At 45.5% G+C, this 21866-nt stretch overlaps 1 protein-coding gene across 1 annotated transcript in view; it reads left to right on the top strand.

The window, feature by feature from the left end:
- Positions 1–21866, top strand: part of LOC135208361 (protein fantom-like) — a gene marked incomplete in the record, with an annotated part of 187683 nt that overhangs the window by 158716 nt on the left and 7101 nt on the right.

Here is a 21866-nt window from a genome sequence, read left to right as displayed (position 1 = left end):
ACTATTACTGGAAGCCGTCAACTAACCTCTTATCAATTATGACTACTGGCAAGTAAAAATAATTCTGCAGCTGCTGTACTTACCAAATTCAGCCTGAAGTGAACTAGATCTTGATCTTTTCTGCAACTATCTTTTCTTCTGTTAAAACTATTTGTTCCTGTAATGCTGTGGAACGAGCCTGTTAGATCCATGAGCCTCTCGCTGGGCACGGATGATTGCCACAGAATCTCTTTCTTCACGAATCCCCCGATCTTTTAATTCCTGCCTCAAGGTAGTAACTTCTTCTTCAAGTGCATTTAACTTCTGTTGCCAATCATATTCAGAATCTTCTGCAGTCTGCAATGAACAAAACAATATTTCCTGCAAATTTCATGTTCCACAACTACATATCTTGTACTATACTTAAACATCTTTGTACTGCGCATGATACCCAGAAGTTGAGTTATTACCTAAATACAAGATTTCACTCTCTCATGAGTATCCTGTCATTAGAGTGAGCCGTTCCTCACTGCATTAGAAACAATTCTGGAAATAGTGATCTCAGGAAGATGTGGCTGACGGCAATCAGAAGAATTTGAAGGAAAGCACTCCATGTAACATAACTTTTTAAGTAAAATGAAGGCCCCCCCAGTAATATAATAACTTTTTTTGGTAAAAACAATACATACATAATAAAAAATGTTATTTATTATTATTATTATTGCTATATAAATTCTTATAATAAAATTTATTATTTGGATACTTTCCTACTGCTGAAGATAGCTTACATCTCCTCGCCTATCAAAGCAAAGATATACGCTATCTTTAATAACAGGGAAGATTCATTCCAATTAATTATCATCATTATTATACACCACTGTAGGTCTGGTGCCTCTATTGCCCTCTTTTGCATAAATTTTATATCTATCTATCTATTACAGAGGTCTTCTTTAAAGAAATGTTATTAAATAACATTGCTTCATTGCTAAAATTCTTCTTATAAATGGCTTGCTACAATTCTTCTTGTAAATGGCTTTTTTCATATAATTTTCTTACAAGGAATGGATGTACAAGTATATATTCAGTAAATATAAAAAGATATTACAGTGCTTATTATGGAGAATAAAATAATGTCAAGTGAATAGTAGATACTGCAGTCCCCAGTTATCAGTGGGGGTCCCATTCCTTACATGATATGTAAATGAAAATTGCTGATAACCAAAAATTGGTGGTAATAGCGCTGATCCCAAGGTTACTGGGGTGCCAACAAGCAGGGATCTGCACATATTGATGCTGAAAATCCAGTTATCGTCATCACTAGCCAAGCATGTAAAACCAAATCACCGATAACCAGGGACAGCCTTAGTAGTTATATACCCTACATAAATATCTGACTCATTATACATAAAAATGACATTTTCATGATAAAATAAAGTTTTAATTATACTTACATAGTAATTATATAGCTGCGAATGAAACTCTTAGCATATAATTACTGGGTAAGTTGTATAATTAAAACCACTGCTTATATGTACTATATATTTAATACAGAGTACTTCAAGGTTGGTGTTGAGGGTGGGTTTGTGCATATGGATGGGGAGGGATTTACTGAGGTTGCAGGTGATTTCTTTCCTGGGTCTCCTAGATGAGATAACTAAACATGGCTCCTTTCCAAAGATGAAAAGCAGGGTGTTTACTCAATTTAGTGGTAACCTTATCATTGGTTCTTTATTCTCTACAAGAATTGCATTTTTTCTGCATTTCTTCACATTTTGCTTTCCTTTCACAAATAGATATACAATAATGCACATTGTTTTCACACTTTATATTGAAGGAATATCATTCTCATTTGTGATAACTAAGAATTTCCATTTTATTTTATTTTACATATTTACCAGATATTTGCAAATATGTATCTGCCAACAAAAAAATTATTATATGAGGCTCATCTGTTTATTAAAATTTATCTATTTTTATTTACTATTACTTAATAATATATACTGTATATTAACCTTTATTCGTTACATATTTTCTCGGCATGTTCCTCTTTACACATATGAACCACTTGTTTTGTTATAAGCAAATTTGAAGTTTTTTAATTTGCTCCATAAAAACTGTGCTCATTATAAGTAACAATTAATCTCACAATTAATTATGACACTGCTGATAATGGATGCACACCATACAATATCAAGGGGTTTGGTAGCTCAGTGGTTATACCCGGACTTTACAGTGAAGTGGTCATAAGTTCATGTTCAACTTGAGGCTTGATAGATTTCACTAGCAAGGTAACGTTACCATCTCTGTGAGCTAGGTATGAGCGTTTGGGAGAACTTATACAACTAACTCTCAGACATCAGCATCCAGTGCTTGGTTCTCCTTGGTCCTAGCTTGGGTGGAGAAGGGTCTCGGGTGCTCATGTGTATAAGCTCAGCCTCTGGAATATTGTGCCACAGAGTAATGATCTATCTCTTGCCTTTGCTGCGCATGACTGACCTTTAAACAAAGGATACTCTTGACAATGAGCTCTCACATGGTGCATATGAGAAAAAACAGCAACCTCACAGTTCCCTATATCATACAAAATTATATCTGAAATCTGAGTAATGAGTCGATTTAATCTCAGTTTACAATTTACAGCAATGCTATTTAACAACTCCTGGACAACTCAATCATGGAAATTTATTGAAATACATCATCTCAACTCAGTTTGTTCAGTAGCAGACACTGTATGTTTCCTATAGAAATCTAGTACTGGAGCTTCCCACAAAAAGAAAACCTCCATAGCTTGTCTTACCTGCTGCAAGTCAGTGATTTGTTCTAGCAGGTCATTTCTCTCAGTCTCCAAACGAAGAATCCTTTCCCTTGCTTCTTCAAGGATTTCTCTGACTCTTTCTGACATCTGTATAGTTAGTAGATAAATCTAAGTAAGAATAATTCCATTAATACTGAACAGCAGCAAATCATACATGTCAGGACATGGATTATTATTATTAATAGGTGTTAGTTTTTCCAGACCTCTGAGTCTCGAGTAGACTCTTCTCGGGCTGGTATGGACATGGATTAAAATGGTACATTATATCCCCTGTAATATTTCTCTAAACCCACATTTAATTTCAAGGTAAAACAGATTATTAAAATATGTCAACTAATATCTGCCATCTTCTAACGAGGATACAGAAAATGAACTATCAGCAATTTTGTGAAAAATTTAGTTTCTAATGAATTGTCTTGTAAGTAAAATGGGATTAGACTGCCTGATCATTCTGTTATGCCAATCTGGTGATAGAATACTTTATTTCCTCAACTGACAATGCTCTCTAATAGAAGAGCACTATACCCCATGCAATTTTTTTTTGGCCCTACATTTGATTCTAAAGTAGTACTAGTACTACAAGAAATTGTTAAATAAAATTAACTAGTCTCTTACATCTCTAGTAAGGATACAGATGACGAATTAACAGCAATTTTAAAATGTAAGTTTTTAATGTGTAGTCTTAATGTTAAATCTAGTAAGATTACTTGGTCATTCTGTTGTACTGATTCTGGTGACAGGATACATGATGATTCCTCAGAAGATGGTGATATTTTTGGAGGAGAGGATTTAGGTCTTGGAGGCTGTTTTGGGTAAGGACTTTGCACCAGCTTTGTTTGCTTAAGTCCACTATCAACTCTTGACTGAACATTCCGGAACATCATCGGTTTATTTTTCTTTGCTGAGCTCAACTGAAGACTGGCTATTTTTAACTTTTTCTGCAATATAAGAAAATGTAAATTGTACACAGCTTTTGCATGTTCTAGGTAAAATACTCTTATTTTATTAATACAGTACCAATTGGAACCTGATCAGCTAGCCACGAAATAAGTCATTTAAAGAAGAGTCTACATTATTCTTCCTGGTAGGGATACTGCTGCAAGTTGATCCCTATTCCTATGATATCAACTATTCTAAGTTTGAAAACAAAAAGCCAACAGAACAAATATTTTAATTTAATTTTACAACGAAAGATTAATATTGGAAGTCAATGTGAGCAAAGAAATAACTTGAATCATATTGGCACTTAACTAATACTACTGTATATCTAATAAGCTAATATTAAAGGTAAGTTGTGTTCACCTGATGCATTCCTAAGAGTGAAACAATGTTAATTTTAACTAGGCATATCAATCCTGATGCTGTAACTGTAGTTGAAACTTAATGGAGCCAGTAATTTACACTTAAATTTAGGCGTTGGTATTTGGATATATGACTTGGTATTTTTCAACCTACCGTATATACTCGCATATTATGCGACTTTTGAAACTGAATTTTGAAGCTAATTTTAAAGGGGTCGCATCATACATGCGGTATAAAATTAGCGTACCGTCTATGCTTTCCCAAATCGGCAGATCGCGATAGTTACTACCGGAGGAAAACAGTAGATCTTTTAAAAAGTTATGTTTTACTTGTACTTCACTATATCCAATAATATTGTATGCATTCTCATATTACTATTGTATTTTAAAATACAAAAGAGCGATCGTGCGCCATTTGCATTATTTTGGTTTATACAACATGTTTAACTGTTCTAGACTAACCATCTATAATTTCCAAATCAGTTAAGGCACAACACCGAAGGATTTTTTACGTTTTTGTTTTACTCAGTAAAAGAAAACATTTGTTACTTGAACTATTATTTTCCTTTTAGGATACGCAGGTAAGTGAAAATTTATTAAAGTAAAAAAAATTGCATAAAATTAATAAACTAAAATCCTCCAAAGTCGCTCTCCGTGTCCGTATCATCAAATACTGCTCTGAATTCTTTGCCATCAAGGCAGTCATCATATTCGTCATCTTCCAGATCTTTGATCATTTCACCTCAATCTAATCCTGCAATCTTCGTATAGGACATCGTCAATTCATATGGAAGGTATAGTCTTGTCACCGTGGCGAGCTCTCTGGCGTGGCTTTTAAAGATCTGCCCTTATGCTAATTTTGCAAAAACAAAACAACGACTGCCCGTGTGTGACAGACCTTTGAATGTCCTTGAGACAAACCCCGAGGCTATAATTATAAGATTATAAGGGTTTTTCCTTCCCAGGTACTTTAATCTCCTTCCTATTCGGCCTCTCTCTCTTTCTCCTAAATCTTACAGCTGTCCGAGCGAGAGCTTTTTTTTATGGGACAACATAGGCCCGCATTTCACATTTTCCATACCTATTTATTTCGTATACGATTGCCCTTTCTCGGCTGTGAAGTTGATGTCTATCTATGGCTGTGAGATGACCAGGAATAACTTGTAAGTCGGTGTCAAAGTCACTCCACTCTTCAGTCAGGCCAAAACTTTGCCATATCGCATTCAAGCTATATTCAGTCATTGTTTCCTATCTATTATTTTCTCAGAGAGAGAGAGAGAGTCTGTCTATATACGATTGTTTATTTTCTCACTCGTCAAACTTACTGTTATGCTTTATTTCACATTTCCTTGCTCACCAATTTATTCTATACCTACGATATTAAGAAATCAAGATATGTGTAGAAACGGGAGAAATTGCCTCCCAGAACTGTACAGGTCAGTATGGATTTAAACGCACGTGGAACAACTGGTTGAAATATTCGCAACAACACCAAAATGAGATGCTCTGTTGATAGAATATCTGACTCCGTTTCTTGTTATTGCATAAAAAACTATCATTCGTGAACCTACGTAATTTATTTAGAATTCTGCGCAACGGAAAAGATAATATTTGATATCTGTAATGGGAGAAATGGTTTTATCTCTGTTGTTGTTATAAATTTGGCAGATATGCGATCAAACACGTGGGTGGACCAAAACAGCCCAGCCAGAGAGCTCCGCTCATTTGTAAATACTATTGTTTGGGCGAGCTAGGCTTACCCCGATTCATTTGGGTGTGCGCTACTCAAATAATCACATTTTTCTTACTAATCCCAAGAGTTGACCATGGAAAATTCCAAGATTAACCAAAAATCCCAAGATAATAAAATAATTGACATATGCCAAGCTTTGGAGTCCTAAATATTTACTCTGTCTATCAGGAAGATACTGATAAATTGAATTGACGGTATCTTTCCTGAGAGAGAGAGAGAGAGAGAGAGAGAGAGAGAGAGAGAAGAGAGAGAGAGAGAGAGAGAGAGAGACGAGAGAGGAGAGAGAGAGGACCGATTGGAGAGAGAGATAGAGAGAGAGAGAGAGAGTAGGAGAGAGAGAGAGAGATTAGAGAGAGAGTATTCATGTAATCAGTAAAATACACTAATAAAAATGACAATTGTCGAAAAATGCATTTTTCCTAACTATACAAACTGAGGTCCTTTAACAATAGGAAGTAGCTAGCGGCAGCTGGAACGGTCGTAAGCTTCGAACAAGGGGAGAACGGTAGTTAACGGCTTTGGGTGGGGGGGGGCCGGGGGGTGTTGGGGTGGGGGGGGGGGGGCGCGACTGGGAGGTAAACAAATCACTTTTGCTTTTGGCCCATGCACAAAATACGCAGAGTGAGGGGTGGCATGAGGAGGGACTATATGTAAAGGACCTCAGGTTTGTATAGTTAGGAAAAATGCAATTTTCGACAAATTGTCATTTGTTCGCCGATACGTAATACAAACCATCGGTCCTTTAACAATAGAAAGACTCACTTTTTGGTGGGAGGAATCTGAGTCTTTTTGATGAACAGACTGGTGTTCGTCCATCCCTGGAATGCCTCCCTGGTCGTAAGAGCGAGGGAGGGATCCAAGCCTCTGTCCGATTGATCGGGGTGTGCACCGCAGGATCAACGGTCAGACCTCCGGGCCGAGTACTAAGAGAGAGGCAAGCGTATCTCTTCGTACCAGCAAGCAAGAACTTGTTCCTGTTTGCAAGAGGCAACATAAAGTATGGGTTTGTCTCAAGCTGGCATCCACTTCCTCCCCCTTGTTGGAGGAAGTGGTGGATATCGCTCCTATACCCTAGTGAAAAGGATAAGATGGGGCTCTGTTGAGTAGCTCACCTGCATCTTGTCCTTATCCAGCAGGGTGACGACCGTGTCCCTCTAACCACAGGTAGAGGGGAAGAAAAAGATGGGAAAGAGGAGCCAGTCACACTCTCATTCACTCATCCATTCTTACGGTCACACCAGGACTCGATGCTGTTCAGCCTGCGGGGAGGGTCTGGGTTCGCTACACAACGTGTTGAGCAGCCACCACGGGTCCCAAGGAAAAAGATCCAAGGACCTGTGGGCAATATCCCGAAGGTAGAAGGAGGGGCATGTGGTCTTGTTGGACCAGACCCCTGCCTTCAGTACCTGCGCCACGGAGAAGTTCTTGCGGACAAGGCAGCATCTCCTTCGCATCGAAGGCGGTGAAGTCCATTAGGGAGGGGATTGTGAACGACTACGAACCAATCGTCAGGGACCGAAGGGTTCTGAGTCTTCGCTACGAAGTTCGGTACGAAATCGAGCGTCACGGATCCCCATCCCCTGGATGCTTGACTTCGCAGGAGAAGTCATGCAGTTCCTCAGAGGAAAAGAAGGGAATAGTCGCATGACCTATCCCTCTTCTCTACTTTCGGTGATGCCAGTACCCCATACTGGTCTGTCCGTTTGCCCACGAAGTCTCTCGCATCCTCCTATCCCCATGCAGCGAAGTTCTGGGTAGTGGATAGGACACCGACACTCCATGGTGGGTGTCGATGGTATGGGTACTGTGACAAGCTATTAAAACGAAGTAATGATTGCTCTGTAACAACCGAACTAAGTCAAACAGCGTAGTTCGTAACTGACTCGGGCGCTCTGACAGCTGCCGACTGACTGCGTTCGGTAGGAGGCAAGTTGTCCAAGCATCGAGTAAGTCACGTGACCTTCACCTTTAAAGGGTTTCTGCCGGAGAGACCAACAAATAATGTATTTGTTTGTCACAATGCCGGACAGCGAGGTGATGATTCTCTTAAAGGCATGTGACCCAACAGGCGAAAAGTCAATTGCCTTCTAGAGACCGAGGTCCCTGAAGGCAAAACATCTCATAGTTGTTGAATCTCAGCTAAGGAGAAACAACACTATGTACCGTTGAAGACGAAGGTAGATATTGAATGCAAACTACGTCTTCACAGATGAATCGAGAGAAGGATTCTCAAGATTCATAACCTGTGCTTACAAATGACTGAAAACGCTAACCGCTATTTCATTGCTGTCCGGTGAGAAGTCGTAGTTGCAATGAAAGCGGGGCGTTCTTCAGTAATGAAAAACACAGGGGAAAGCCGCCTGAAGAACTGCTTCTCATGGGCTGAACATTTTGGAAGTAAAGCTGTCAGGTAGGAGAGTAGGCGATGTCTTTTGACACATCTGTTAATTCGGGTTGAACAATGAACAATTGTACACCTACGAATATGAGATATTTTTGAAGACAAACTCAGATGTCTGCAAAATCATTCGCATTATCGCAGTGCGATGAAGCGGGAGACTTGTACAGACTTCTGTTACCGTGCGGTAAACAGAAAGATGAAAGAGTCCAAGAGATATCTCTGTTGAAAATTCTCGCAATGTCGAAGGCGATGGAATCTATTGTCACAGCAGTAGATGGTCCTTCATTATTGCGAGAATCCCCGTTAATCAGAGACCTAAGTCCATGATTGTTGGGCAGAGATACGGTTCGCTAGTCAATCCAAGCAGAGAGAGAGACATAACTGACCGTGCATCTCGGAGGCCCAGCTGTATTTACTGAGCTGCTATCAGGCAGTTCAATACGCAGTAGCTGAGCCTGAGCTCACGCTGACTCGTCATCCTGAGTTGGACCAGGTAATAATCCATTATTCCACGAAGGAATGCGTTCAGGCTAGAACCACCGAGCATAAAAGATATGCTCAAGCAATTATATTTAGGCGAAACGAATTTCGGTAAATATAAAAGTTGAAATGGTGTTGTCGTGACAAAACCATAAGTATATAAAATTGAAACTGAAAACTCCTGGGAGGTTGCAGGCAACCCCGAGTTGCAGTTCAATTAGAATACTTCTCGTCTAAGTCGCAATCCGTAGATTAACTAGGATATGCGCCTACCCTCGGACAATTCAACTGCTTAGCAGAATCATGTCGCGAGGTTAATATACGTAGTATATTTGTAGGATTCTGAACAACGATCTCCATCCTAAATTCTTTCCTTCAAGAAAAACAAAATAAGGATTGGAGATCGACCACCTTGTTTCAGATCTCTATCAAAGAGAGTGAAGGAGAAGTCTTCCTCGAAGGAAAGCTTCAATGGTGAACAGAATACTAAGACGATAGTTCAAGCCAAACTGGATATTCCTGTCCGTTCTTCTCTATTCCAGGTTGGTCGCCTACTGTGAGATAGTCTTCTTTCAGCAGCAGTCTTCTTCTAAATGCTAGAAATTCCAGGAATTCGAGCATAGGCGAGGTTCCCGATTATCGTGTAACATATCGGGGATTCTCGTCTCGCTCACTTTGGACCGTGGTCTCGCCTAAGTGTTTGGAGATCGTAAAAAACTCGAACACTCTGAATGCGCTAGAAATTCCGTAGAATTCTAAGCACTCTGCGAAACCCCCACCGAATTCGTCAAACGATATCGGCTGGTGGTCCTCTCGATTCCGTAGAAATCGAGAATGGGGCAGGATCCCTCCTCAACGACCCGGGGCTTACGTCAGGTAGGACCGAAGGTCCCCCCTGGTAGCACAGTCCCCAACGTGGGATCCTACAGAGAAATCTCTGTAGGATCCCTCCCCTTTCCCTCGTAGCCGTAAGGAGAGAGGGAATGGGGGAGGAATTGGATACTCGCTCGCCTTCCCGTGGAACTAGCAGTTGGAGAAGAGTAGGAGCAGCCATCGCCTTGCGGCGATGGGCCTCTCAGAGTCTGGGGAAAAACGTATCGTCAGGAGGAAAACGTTTTCCCGAGGAGGGTTACCGAACTCTCACGTAGTAAGTAAGGGTCTGCGCCACTGTGAACGTCGTCTGGGTGGGCTGATCGACACCTGACAGGAGAGAGCCGCCGATACCGTCCTCCGACTCATTCCAGTCCTCGTCAGAGGTCGAAACCTCTCAGGAGGACCGAAGGAGTATTTAAATACGGTGTCCGAAGACATGTAGAAACGCCGCTGTCGCAAGTAGAGGAGGTGGAAGTAGCTTGATCGACCGGCCAGAAAAACTGAGAGAGCCTTCTTGTCCGGAGACGAGAGACTCTGGTTCAAGACAGAATCGGCAAGCTCCGATCGCGGCAGACCCACCGTCGGTTTGGGTTCCCTCTCGGGCCCCAAAACGACTCGAGCAGAGACGTGGGCTCTGCTGGTGGGAGCGGCAATCCTTCCCCGAGGTCGTTGCGCTGACGAATCAGCGCCATAACCTCGACAAAGTTCCTCTGGATCTCGGAAGTCATAGCATCTTGCAGGCAGAGTAGGACCAGTCAAGCCCCTCGAAACAAGAGCATTCCGAGAACCTCCCCTTAAGGAGAGGAACTGCGATAGACCCCTCTCGGATTCCTCCTTCCACTTGCGCGTACGTCCTGGTTGGTCCGAAGATCGTACCTGGTACTTACGGCGTCGTGACGGGATCGTGCGGGGTATGCCCCTCACGATCACCCCACTGTGTCTCGCTCTTCCTGGTGCAAACCGAGGAAGTTGCAGGCACGGGAGAGGAAGACATGACGCTCCTCTTTCGCTCGCTGGCAGAACCAGCGGGCTTGGAGGGCTGCAGGCGATCGCCACTTTGCAGGCCTAGTCGAGCCGTTTCCCAGGGAAACGGCTGGACCGAGAACAGCGGCCCCGATCTCGTGTGCAGAGGAGCTGCTGCTGGTCCCCCTATCCGCCCGGTCCCTGTGGGAGCAGCGGTCAGGCTCGCTGTCGCGGTGAGACCGGTGAGCGTCCTCTCGGCGTGTCGAGCCGCTGGTACCGACGGCCGCGGGGACCCCTTCCTCGCCTCAGCGCGTGGCCGGTCGGAGACCGTCACGTCAGCCCGAGCAGCCGGCTGGTCGCTGCGAGAGCGTCCGCTGGCCTGGCGAGAGTCGTCTGCACGACTCTCGCCAGTCTTCTGTCTCGCGCTTCGGTCTTGACGGCGAGCGAGCTCGGGCGTCAAGACTTTGGCTGGACGGTCTCCCGCGGGAGACCAGTCCACTCGGTACTTTTCGCTAACGAGAAGCCGAGGCGGATCCTGGTTTAGCAGCAGAACCGCTAGAACCAGGCGAGGAAGTGCAGCCGCGAAGCTGGTACTCCTCTGGCCCCGTCGTTCTTCTCCTTGGTAGAAGAAGAGACGGGCCTGTTCCGAGGGAGCAGGAGGACCAGCAGAAGAGCTCCCCGAATCGCCGGAGCGAGACGGGCCCTTAGAAGGTCCCGAAGGAGCCTTCTTAGGGGGGAAAACCCGGGTTACCAGCTGGTCGCTGCAAGAGTGGCCGCTGGCCTGGCGAGAGTCACCTGAGCGGCTCTCACCAGCCTTCTGCTCCGTGCCGCGTCTTGGCGCCTAGCGAACTCTGGCGCCGAAACTTGGCTGCACTTTCTCCCGAGGGAGAAGAACGTACACTCGGGATCTCTCGCGAACGAGAGACCGAGCCGGAACCTGGCGTAGCGGCATCGCCGCTAGCACCAGGCGAGGAAGTACCAGAGCTAACCGATACTCCTCTGGTCCCCGTCTATCTCTTCCTTACGGAAGGGGAGACGGGCCCCGCTCCCGAAGGAGCAGGAGGACCAGCAGAAGGACCCCCCGTCCCACCGGGGTGGGACGGGCCCTTAGAAGTTCCAGAAGGAGACTTCTTAATGGGGAAGGCAGCCTTCTTCTTCTTCTTGGCTTATGGGCCTTAGAAGTCGAAGGGGAAGAGGCAGCAGCAGACGATGAAGAGAAGATGACACTTCCTCTTCTTCCTCTTCCTCTCAGCTCACACGGACAGTCGTCAGATCCTCCATCCAGGGCGGAGCCAGGGCTATTGCCGAAGCAACACGGCCCCGACTGCACCTGTCCGGAAGGACCTGGGACTGGGGAAGACACACCGTGGGCAGGACCAGCATGGACAGGCTCAGGAACCAGGAGCGACAGGAACAGCAACCAGCTCAGGAGCGGCAGGAACAGCGGCAGCGGTAGACCCAGAAGGGACAGCCAAAGCCAACACAGCGGGAATCACATCAGCAGCGGGAATCACATCAGCGGCAGGTACGGCAGGCCCAGCAATCGCCTCGTAGAATCATCGGCAGCCAGCGGGAACCTGGGTACTGGCGGCCGGTCCAGGGGCGAGCTGCTGGAACAGCGGAAGTCTGGGCAGGCAACACGAAGAAAACAGGCGGCGGCGGCAAACCCCCCCTCGGTACGGCGGCGGCCCTAGTAGCGGCAGACGGCGTCACCGACACAGCATGGGGAGTGTAGACCAGGCGGGGGGGGGAGCAGCATAAGCGGCCGTGGTAGTAGTGGAGACCGCCCCAGACCTCGCTAGACGCTGCAGCAGCCCGTGGATGCTAGGCACGCCCTGCCGCCGCGGTGGTCCATACCTGTCCAAGGTCGTCTCCCACGGATGTAGCACCTGCGGTAGCATAGATAGATTAGTAAGAGGGGTTCCCTCACGCACGGGGGAAGACATGCCCCACCCCGAACGCAAGGAAGACCCCAAATACAAAATACAACGAGGAAGCTGAGCGGGGGGCAGGAAGGAAGACGAAGAATCGGATACCAAGGGAGTCGCGGGAGAGCTTTCCGACGACTTCCTGGCAGACCTTCGCTTCCCCTACCCCCGCACAGCAGTGAAAAGTAATATGAAAATGAAACAGAATACTGCCCTTGCGATTCACTTCATAGAACTTAAAGGGGAAAAAATCAATTCCCAAGGGTTAAGAGCGGAAACTTGATCCAAATAATATGATGCTATCATAAAATATATATGAAAATGAAACAGAATACTGCACTTGCGATTTCACTTTCACAGAAAATAATCGTAAGGATCAATTCCCGGGTAAGAGCGAAAATTGATCCAAATTAAATTTTATGCAAATAAATAAATGAAAATGAAAAGAATACTGCAATTGCGAATCCACTTTCATTGCATTTTATCATACAAAATAAAAGGCTCGTGCCGAGTGCAATCACGCTCTCGGTAACGAACGCACAGGGCAAAAATATAATGAAAAAAGTACTTACATTTTTCAATTACACACTTTCGCCCAAAATACATGACTCGGCGCGAGCGCGCCCGCCCTCGGCACCGAGACATAATTCAAGGGTTCAATTCATGAAAAGAGAGGAAATCGCCGCATCTACGGCGATAGCTCCATGTTGGTTCATAATTAAGTAATGAAAATGAAAACAGTGTACTTACAGTTTCATTTTTCAAGTCAAACAAACATTAGTAGAAAACACAATATAAACAAAGCATACGACGATGAAGCGGGCAGAGAGCGATGACGAACACGTCCTTCACACCCGCGGCCGAAAGCAAAAGGGATTTGTTTACCTGCCGCGCGACTGTCGGACAAGCAGTTAACTACCGTTCTCCCCTTGTTCAAAGCTTACGACCGTTCCAGCTGCCGCTAGCTACTTCCTATTGTTAAAGGACCGATGGTTTGTATTACGTATCGGAACAAACAAAAACTACGTACTGTATGCAAGCACACACATCATCGTTAGCTTCCCGTGTGTTACGTGTAAACGTTCATTCTAAGAAATTCACAGAGTAGTATAACTAACACCTGATTGGCTGGTTGGTAGCCATGGAGATCTGTTATCCAATGACTGCCCTCTGCTTCTGTTCTATTTATAGACATATGCCGTGGATGACACTAGGTTTGAACGTTACCATGTTCGTGATTTTCTGACTGCTGACGGCAAAAATTACTCGATAATTTTCTTTATATAATTATTTCTTCGTGAAAACAATAATATGATATGATCATTTTAACTTTAATATATAGTGGTATGAAAAATACCAGTGTGTCGTAGCGATGCGTCATCAATATAGTGGTATGAAAATACCGCATGGTGTTGTAGCGATACGTAATCACAAAGTACAAATCCTTTTCCCGGACCATCCTCAAAATTTTACGACTCTTCAACTGCAAGATCGATATGGTGAAATATGATATTGTAATGATACAATTAAGTTTGTTCATACTTACCTGGCAGATATATATATAGCTGTATTTTCCGAAGTCCGACAGAAATTAAAAAACTTACGACACACGTAGTGGGAGTCAGGTGGTTAGTACCCATTCCCGCCGCTGGGAGGCGGGTATCAGGAATCATTCCCATTTTCTATTCATAATTTTATTTCCACTGTCTCCTGAGGGGAGGTGGGTGGGTACTTAATTATATATATCTGCCAGGTAAGTATGAACAACTTAATTGTATCATTACAATATCATTTGTTCATGAAAATTACCTTACCTGTCAGATATATATATAGCTGAATCCCACCTTTGGTGGTGGGAGTAGACAGAATAGAAGATTTTAGGAAACATATATATGCAGATAAATGATATCTTGATTCCTTACCTGTTAGCATAGCTGACTTCGTGGTTACTGCCGCGTAAGTCTGCTTGTGCTATTAGAGTTGCCAGCGAGGTAGAGACCTATATAGCTGGTGCACTCAAGATGATCTGTCAACGGGGGCGTGACCACGATGTGACTAGACCATTGACCATACAACTGAGGGCAACGAAGTAAAAAACCACCTGGCCTAGTCTACCAAAGGTATACCACTAAACTAGACTAAAGAAGGGAGATCCGCCTCGGGCGGTCAACCCCACACCAAAAAAACACACACAATTAAAAGCTCATCTAACCACTAAAGGAAAGGATGAGTGCTACCTCCTGCCCCAAAACGGTGTCTGCAGCGACGTATGGTCCAAGCGACGAGCAATGTTCGTATGTCGCTTTCACCTCCCGCAGGTAGTGTGAAGCGAACACAGAGTTGCTCCGCCAATATGTGGCACTCAAAATGTCACTGAGTGCCATATTTCTGTGAAAGGCTATCGAGGTCGAAATAGCCCTCACCTCGTGGGCATTCACTTTCAAAAGCTTCATGTCACTATCACTACATGTGGAATGAGCTTCCTTAATGGTGTCTCTCAAGAAGAAAGAAAGCGCGTTCTTTGACATGGAAGATCGGGCTTCTTAACCGAGCACCATAAGTTCGCCCGAAGGTCCTCTACAGTCCTTCGTTCTGTCTAAATAGAATTTGAGAGCCCTGACAGGGCACAGGACTCTCTCTGGCTCATTACCCACGATCTCTGTCAAACCCTTGATTTCAAATGTCTTGGGCCAAGGGTTGGACGGGTTTTCGTTCTTTGCTAAGAACATAGGGCTTAAAGAACAAACCGCATCAGAGTTCTTAAACCCACATGCTTGCTTATAGCCTGGATCTCACTAACTCTCTTCGCCGTCGCCAGAGCAGTTAGAAAAAGTGTCTTCCTTGTAAGGTTTCTAAGCGAAGCTAAGTTGAGAGGTTCAAAATTACTGGACATCAAAAACTTTAGAACAATGTCTAAATTCCAAGAAGGGACTCTTGGTTGAGGACCTTCGAAGTCTCGAAAGACTTAAGAAGATCATGAAGGTCTCTGTTGTTGGCTAAGTCCAGTCCTCTATGCCTAAAGACTACAGAAAGCACACTTCTGTAGCCTTTTATCGTAGGCACCGCTAAGCGAACTTCATCTCAAGTAGAGAAGGAAGTCTGCGATCTGGCTCACAGAGGTAGAGGTGGAGGAAATGTCTTTCTTCCTGCACCAGCCTCCGGAAAACAGCCCATTTGGATTGGTATACGGCAATAGAAGAAGGTCTTCTTGCCGTTGCGATTGCTTTCGCCACTGGTCTTGAAAAACCCCTCGCTCTGGCCAACTTCTGGATAGTCTGAACGCAGTCAGACTCAGAGGCGGGGAGGTTTTTGTGATACCTCTCGAAGTGGGGCTGTTTGAGTTAGATCTATCCTTGGAGGCAGAGTCCTCGGAAAGTCTACAAGAAAGGACATGACCTCTGTGAACCAGTCGGTCGCTGGCCAGAAGGGGGCGATGAGAGTCATCCTCGTTCCCTCTGATGCCGCGAATTTTCTTATTACTTCCCCTAGGATCTTGAACGGGGGAAAGGCATATACGTCTAGTCCCGTCCAGTCCCAAAGAAGGGCGTCTACTGCTACTGCTCCTGGGTCTAGAACTGGTGAGCAGTACAGCGGGAGTCTCGTTGTCCTGGAAGTTGCGAAGATGTCTACGAGAGGACATCCCCACCCTAACTTCCACAACCTCTGGCATATTTCCTGATGAAGGGTCCACTCCGTCGGCAGAAGTTGACCTTGTCGACTGAGCAGATCTGCACGGACGTTTTCTACCCCTGATATGAATCTCGTCAGTATAGAGACGTCGTGTGCCTTCGCCCATAACAGGATCTCCTTTGCAAGGAAGAACAGGGATCGAGAGTGGGTTCCTCCCTGTTTCTTGAGGTATGCCAGGGCTGTGGTGTTGTCCGAGTTGATCTGCACCACATTGCCGGAGACATTCGTTCTGAAAGAACTGAGCGCCAGATGAACTGCTGCCAGCTCCTTGAGGTTTATGTGCCAGGACACCTGTTCCCCTCTCCAGGTGCCTGACACTTCCTTTCCCCCCCAGTGTTGCTCCCCACCCCGTGGAAGACGCGTCGGAAAACAACACTAGGTCGGGGTTCTGAAGCTTGAGGGGAAAGACCCTCTGCGAGCTTCAAAGGGTCGGTCCACCATCTTAGGTGTTTCCTTTACCTCTTCTGATAACACCAGAATCGAATCCAAAGTGTTTTGGTGCTTCCAATTGTCGGCAAGGAAGAATTGAAGAGGTCTGAGGTGCAACCTCCCTAGGGAAACAAACTTCTCCAGTGAGGAAATGGTCCCCAGCAGACTCATCCATTCCCTCACCGAGCATGATTCCTTCCCAGAAAGGTTGACACTTTGCTTAGGCAATCTAGTTGTCGCCCCTGGGACGGAAAAGCCCGAAAAGCCACTGAGTCCATCTGAATCCCCAGATAGACTAAAGACTGAGAAGGGGTCAGATGTGACTTTTCGAGGTTCACCAGAAGCCCCAGGACTTCGTTAACGACAAAGTCGTTGTGAAGGTCCTCCAGACACGGTCTTTCGAGGAGGCTCGTACGAGCCAGTCGTCCAGGTAGAGAGAGATCCTGACATTGGAAAGATGAAGCCACCCTTGCAATGTTCTTCATCAGTAGGGTGAATACCATGGGAGCAGTGCTGAGTCCAAAGCAGAGAGCCCTGAATTGAAACACTTTTCCTTTCAGGACAAACCGCAGGTATTTCCTGGACTGGGGTGGATGGGGACGTGGAAATACGCGTCCTGGATATCTAGTGAAGCCATCCAATCCCCCGGTCTCAAGGCTCCCATCACTGACTGAGGTGTCTCCATCTTGAACCTCTGCTTGATGACAAAGAGGTTCAGGTTGCTGACATCGAGTACCGGTCGCCATTCCCCGACTGCTTTGGCACCAGGAACAGTCTGTTGTAAAATCCGGGGCCGAATTCAAGTCGGAGACCTGTTCTACGGCGTGTTTCACGATCATCTGATCCAACAGATCGTAAAGCACTTGTTGCTTTTCTCCCCCCGATAGGAAGGAGACATGTCCCTGGGTGGTCGTAGACAGCGGGGGTGGTTTCAGGAACGGGATCCGGTGGTAACCCTTCTTTAAGATGTCCACGGACCATTTGTCCGCACCTCTCTCTTCCCAGGCTTGCGCAAAAAGCTGAAGCCTGGCTCCAACCGGTGACTGAAGGACTTCTGCTTCACTTCTTGTTCTTGGCCAGCGCCGTGGCTCTGCCTCTGGAAGTGCCTCTTCCTCGAGGGGCGGTCTCGAGGAAGAACTACCTCGAAAGGGCTTCGATTTCTTGAGAATCGAAACTCCCGAGGACGAAGGAACCGCAGGTCTCCTTGAAGATTGTGCGAGGAGATCTTGCGTGGCCTTCTCCTGTAGACTGGTCGCAATGTCTTTTACCATAGCCTGGGGAAGAGATGATCCGAAAAAGGAGCGAAGAGCAAGTCTGCTTTCTGTGAACGGAGAAACAGATTTCGCTGTAAAATTGCAAAACAGGATCTCTTCTTCAAGAGCCCTGTGCAAAAGTGAGCTGTAAGCTCCTCCGAACCATCTCTGACGGCCTTGTCCATGCACGACATTACGCTGGACAGCTCCCCCCAGACTAATCGAGTCGGAACTCCTAGACTTGGCATCCAGAACTCCCAAACACCAATCTAGAAAGTTGAAGACCTCTAACGTCCGAAAGAGGCCTTTAAGGTGGTAGTCCATTTCCGTAGTAGACCATGAACTTTCGAAGAGGACAGGTGAGACCTCCTCGAGGCATCCACAATGCTGGCGAAGTCTCCTTGGGCTGACGAGGGAAGTCTAATACCTACGTCTTCTCCCGTCTCATACCAAATGCCAGCCTTCCCACTAAGTCTCGAAGGTGGCAGGGCAAAAGAAGTCTTTCCCTGAGACTTCCTTTTCTCCATCCAGTCATGGACCTTACGAAGAGCCCTCTTAGTTGAAAGGGACTTCTTCATCCTGACGAAAGCCGAGACCTTGTTGATCTTGGACGAAGAAAGTTGTGAAGGAGGGGAGCGAGGAGCTTCCGGGTGAAACGTCTCTCCAAACTCTGATTGAAGAAGGCGGGTCAAAACCTGGTAGTCGGAAGAGACTGCCGCCAAAGGTTTCTCATCATCCACTTCAACCGAAGCGTCACTAACCTCTGCTTCCGACACAGGTGAAGTTGGAGGCAAATAGGCTGGACCAAGACTATCTGGTCTAAGTTTCCACGAGGCGCGTTGCTGTGAAGTGGAAGGTAAAGCTGACTCATTAATAGAAACTCCGGTCGTATCTCTAAGACCCGAGCAACTTGCAAAGTCTCATCACAAACAGGTGGGAGGCGACGAAACTCCACATCTTCGTCCACCCGAGCGTCCGCTGGCGCACACCTGGCGTCTACTGGCGCACACCTGGCGTCCACTGGCGCATACCTGGCGTCCACTGGCGCACGCCTGGCTGCAACTAGCGCGGGATTGGCGTCCACTCGCGCGCTGCTGGCGTCCGCTGGCGCACGCTTGGCGTCCACTGGCGTGCGAATGACATTTACTAAGGCGCGCTTAACATCTCGTGCGCGCTCTGCTTCCGCTGGTGCACTCTTAGATGCCACTGGCGTTCGCTTGGCTTCCGACCGAGCGTCAGGAACGTGAACTTGCACCGATGCGTTCACGCAAGTATCGAGCTCCTCGCACCGCAAGCTTACGATGCGGGTAATACCGCTTCATGCGCCGAGCGAGCAAAATCCTCTTTACGTCCTCCAGAGAGCCGCTGGGGAGTCGCACGAACTCTAGCAGGCGAAGAAAGTGGAGAGATAGACGAGCGAGGAGAGGGAGAGGGAGACCTTCTAGATCTCTTCACAGGAAGACGGTCATCCTTTCTCCTGGGACGTGGTTGCGTCCCTTTCTTAGCAAGAGCATCAGCAAGCTGTTGCTGCAAAGAGCGCAGGATCTTCTCAGTAGGAGAGGATTCCTTGTCAGGTGACGGGCTGATCCTGTGAGAAGGCGAGGGGCGAGGGGACGCCTTCTTCCTTCTCCCAGAAAATGCCATAGCACGCGCTCGAGAGCGACTGGGGCGCTCAACAAAGTCATCATCCGATGACTCCTTACGCTTCTTCTGGTGGCGGGAAGGCTGCGAACACACTCTCAGGCGATGATCGCCTCTCGAGAGCCAAAACTGGACGTGAAGCGTCACGATCACCAACGCTCCTTTTCAGCGGGCGTGAAATAGAATGAGAGCTCCACCCCTTGTGCGGGGAGGAAGCCTCTGAAGAAGAGAAACACTCTTTCAGGAGGCGTGCACGCGCACGCTCCTTGGCAGTCTGTGTAACGTCAACAGATACTGCCTGAAGGCACGTCAGATCGTGTGGGCGTTCCCCGTAACCCTCCTGCGGCTTTCGACATGCCCTCTCCCTGAAACCTGGGAGTCCGGCAGCGGTCTAGGCCTAGAGGCGAAATGGGGCCGATCTGACGCACCCTCCACCAACGAAGGAGCACTGTCACTGCACTTTGCACCTTCACTTTTGCCTTCTAAGGCGAGCACTTTAGATTCTAAATTACGAATCGACTCTAAGATAAGTGTAAGGGTATTACCCTCTACAGACACTGTTTCAGGGCCCGAAGGCAAACACTTACAGGGTTAGGAGTAGTGATTAAAGGAGGGTTAGTAGGAGAAACATGAACTTCCTGCCGTTTACCTGAAACGCTCCTGGAGGAAGACCTCCTTAACCTATCCCGTTCAAGCTTACGCAGATAGGACTCAATACGCTCTCCATCCAGAATCAGAAAGACACTCACATTCCTTGCAGCGACTTTCATACATGCAATCATGCTCTCTGCAACTCTTACACAAAGTGTGAGGGTCTACTGATGCTTTCAGTAGCCTACCTCGACAATCACTCTTGGTACAAAACCTGGCGCTAGCCGAACTAGAACCAGACATCTTATTTAAAGAGAAATCAAGCCAAAATCAATCAAATCCACAATTAACGTGTGCCTAGCCACCGATCCAAAAGTCAAGATACCAAAAAAATCAAAAAGGGGTACTTATAGTAGCCAAGTTTCCTAAATTCAAGACGGAGGTGCTGAAAACTGTGTTTACAACACCGGCGACAGAAAAATTATGAATAGAAAATGGGAATGATTCCTGATACCCGCCTCCCAGCGGCGGGAATGGGTACTAACCACCTGACTCCCACTACGTGTGTCGTAAGTTTTTTAATTTCTGTCGGACTTCGGAAAATACAGCTATATATATATCTGACAGGTAAGTTTCATGAACAAAATATTATATAGTCATACTTATTGTTGAAATTCACAAGTTGAACTGCAAAACATTAGATTTTGATTGTTATGTACATATATTTTTTGTGTTTTACGGAATGTTTGTTTTGAAAATAATAGCTATTAGTGAACATATGATATTAATTGTCCCACTATTTTATTATAGGTAATCGTAATTATCTCACATTCATGTAACAGAATTATATTAATATTTATTTAAATAAACAGTAATTAATAAATAACAATAATGAAAAACATAAAGGGAAAAATTTTTTTTCTGCAGTAGTGATGTTTGTTTGATTATGCATCTGACCTCACATTTCCGAAATTGAAAAATTCCAAAAACCGAAACATCGGAATGTGTGTGTACTACACTTTTTTTAAACGCACACAATGTCTACACATTTACTGATACCCGTTGGTGAAAGACTCAAATTACAGTACAGGCGGTCCCCGGGTTACGACGGTTCCGGCTTACGACCTTCCGAGGTTACGACGCTTTTTCTTAAATATTCAATGGAAAATCCGTCCTGGGTTACGACGCTTGTTCCGAGGTTACGACGCTGACGCTTCCGACGCTCCGAGTTAACGACGCTTTTAAAAAACGCATGCTATGATAAAAATCCTTTATAGTTTAGCACAGTATATAATAAAAATATGTTTTTGGTTACATTACAACAAAAATTTTGAGGTTATGATGATTTTTGACACTTTTTTTTTCGTATTTTTTGAATTTTTTTAGTGACGCCGCATGTGCGGAACTAGTTTGCGGGCGAATGAATACACTAGCTTGGGATGCGCAGTTTAAAACAGTCCAAAAGCGCAAATATAATGAAAAATCATTGCTTGTTTCCAGTACATAATTAAAAAAAACTAAGTTTCTGGTTAGATTACAACACAAATTCCAAGGTTACGACGTTTTGTTATGCTTTTTAACGATACCTCATATGCAGAACTAGTTTTTGAGCGGAGGTGCATAAATTAATTAACGCTATTAAACTGTATGGTAAATTGACCAAACAACGACCTCGGACGGTCGAGGACGCCAAGCGTAACAATACGAAAGGACGCCACTTCAATCGCGTGTCTGCCTGAAGTTCAGTCGGTGTGTGCTAAGACGTTGCT

The sequence above is a fragment of the Macrobrachium nipponense genome, chromosome 35 (assembly GCF_015104395.2).
Source record: "Macrobrachium nipponense isolate FS-2020 chromosome 35, ASM1510439v2, whole genome shotgun sequence".
Classification (NCBI taxonomy): Eukaryota; Metazoa; Arthropoda; class Malacostraca; order Decapoda; family Palaemonidae; genus Macrobrachium; species Macrobrachium nipponense.
The sequence above is the reverse complement of the archived record's forward strand: the minus strand, read 5'-3'. Positions and strand labels throughout refer to the sequence as shown.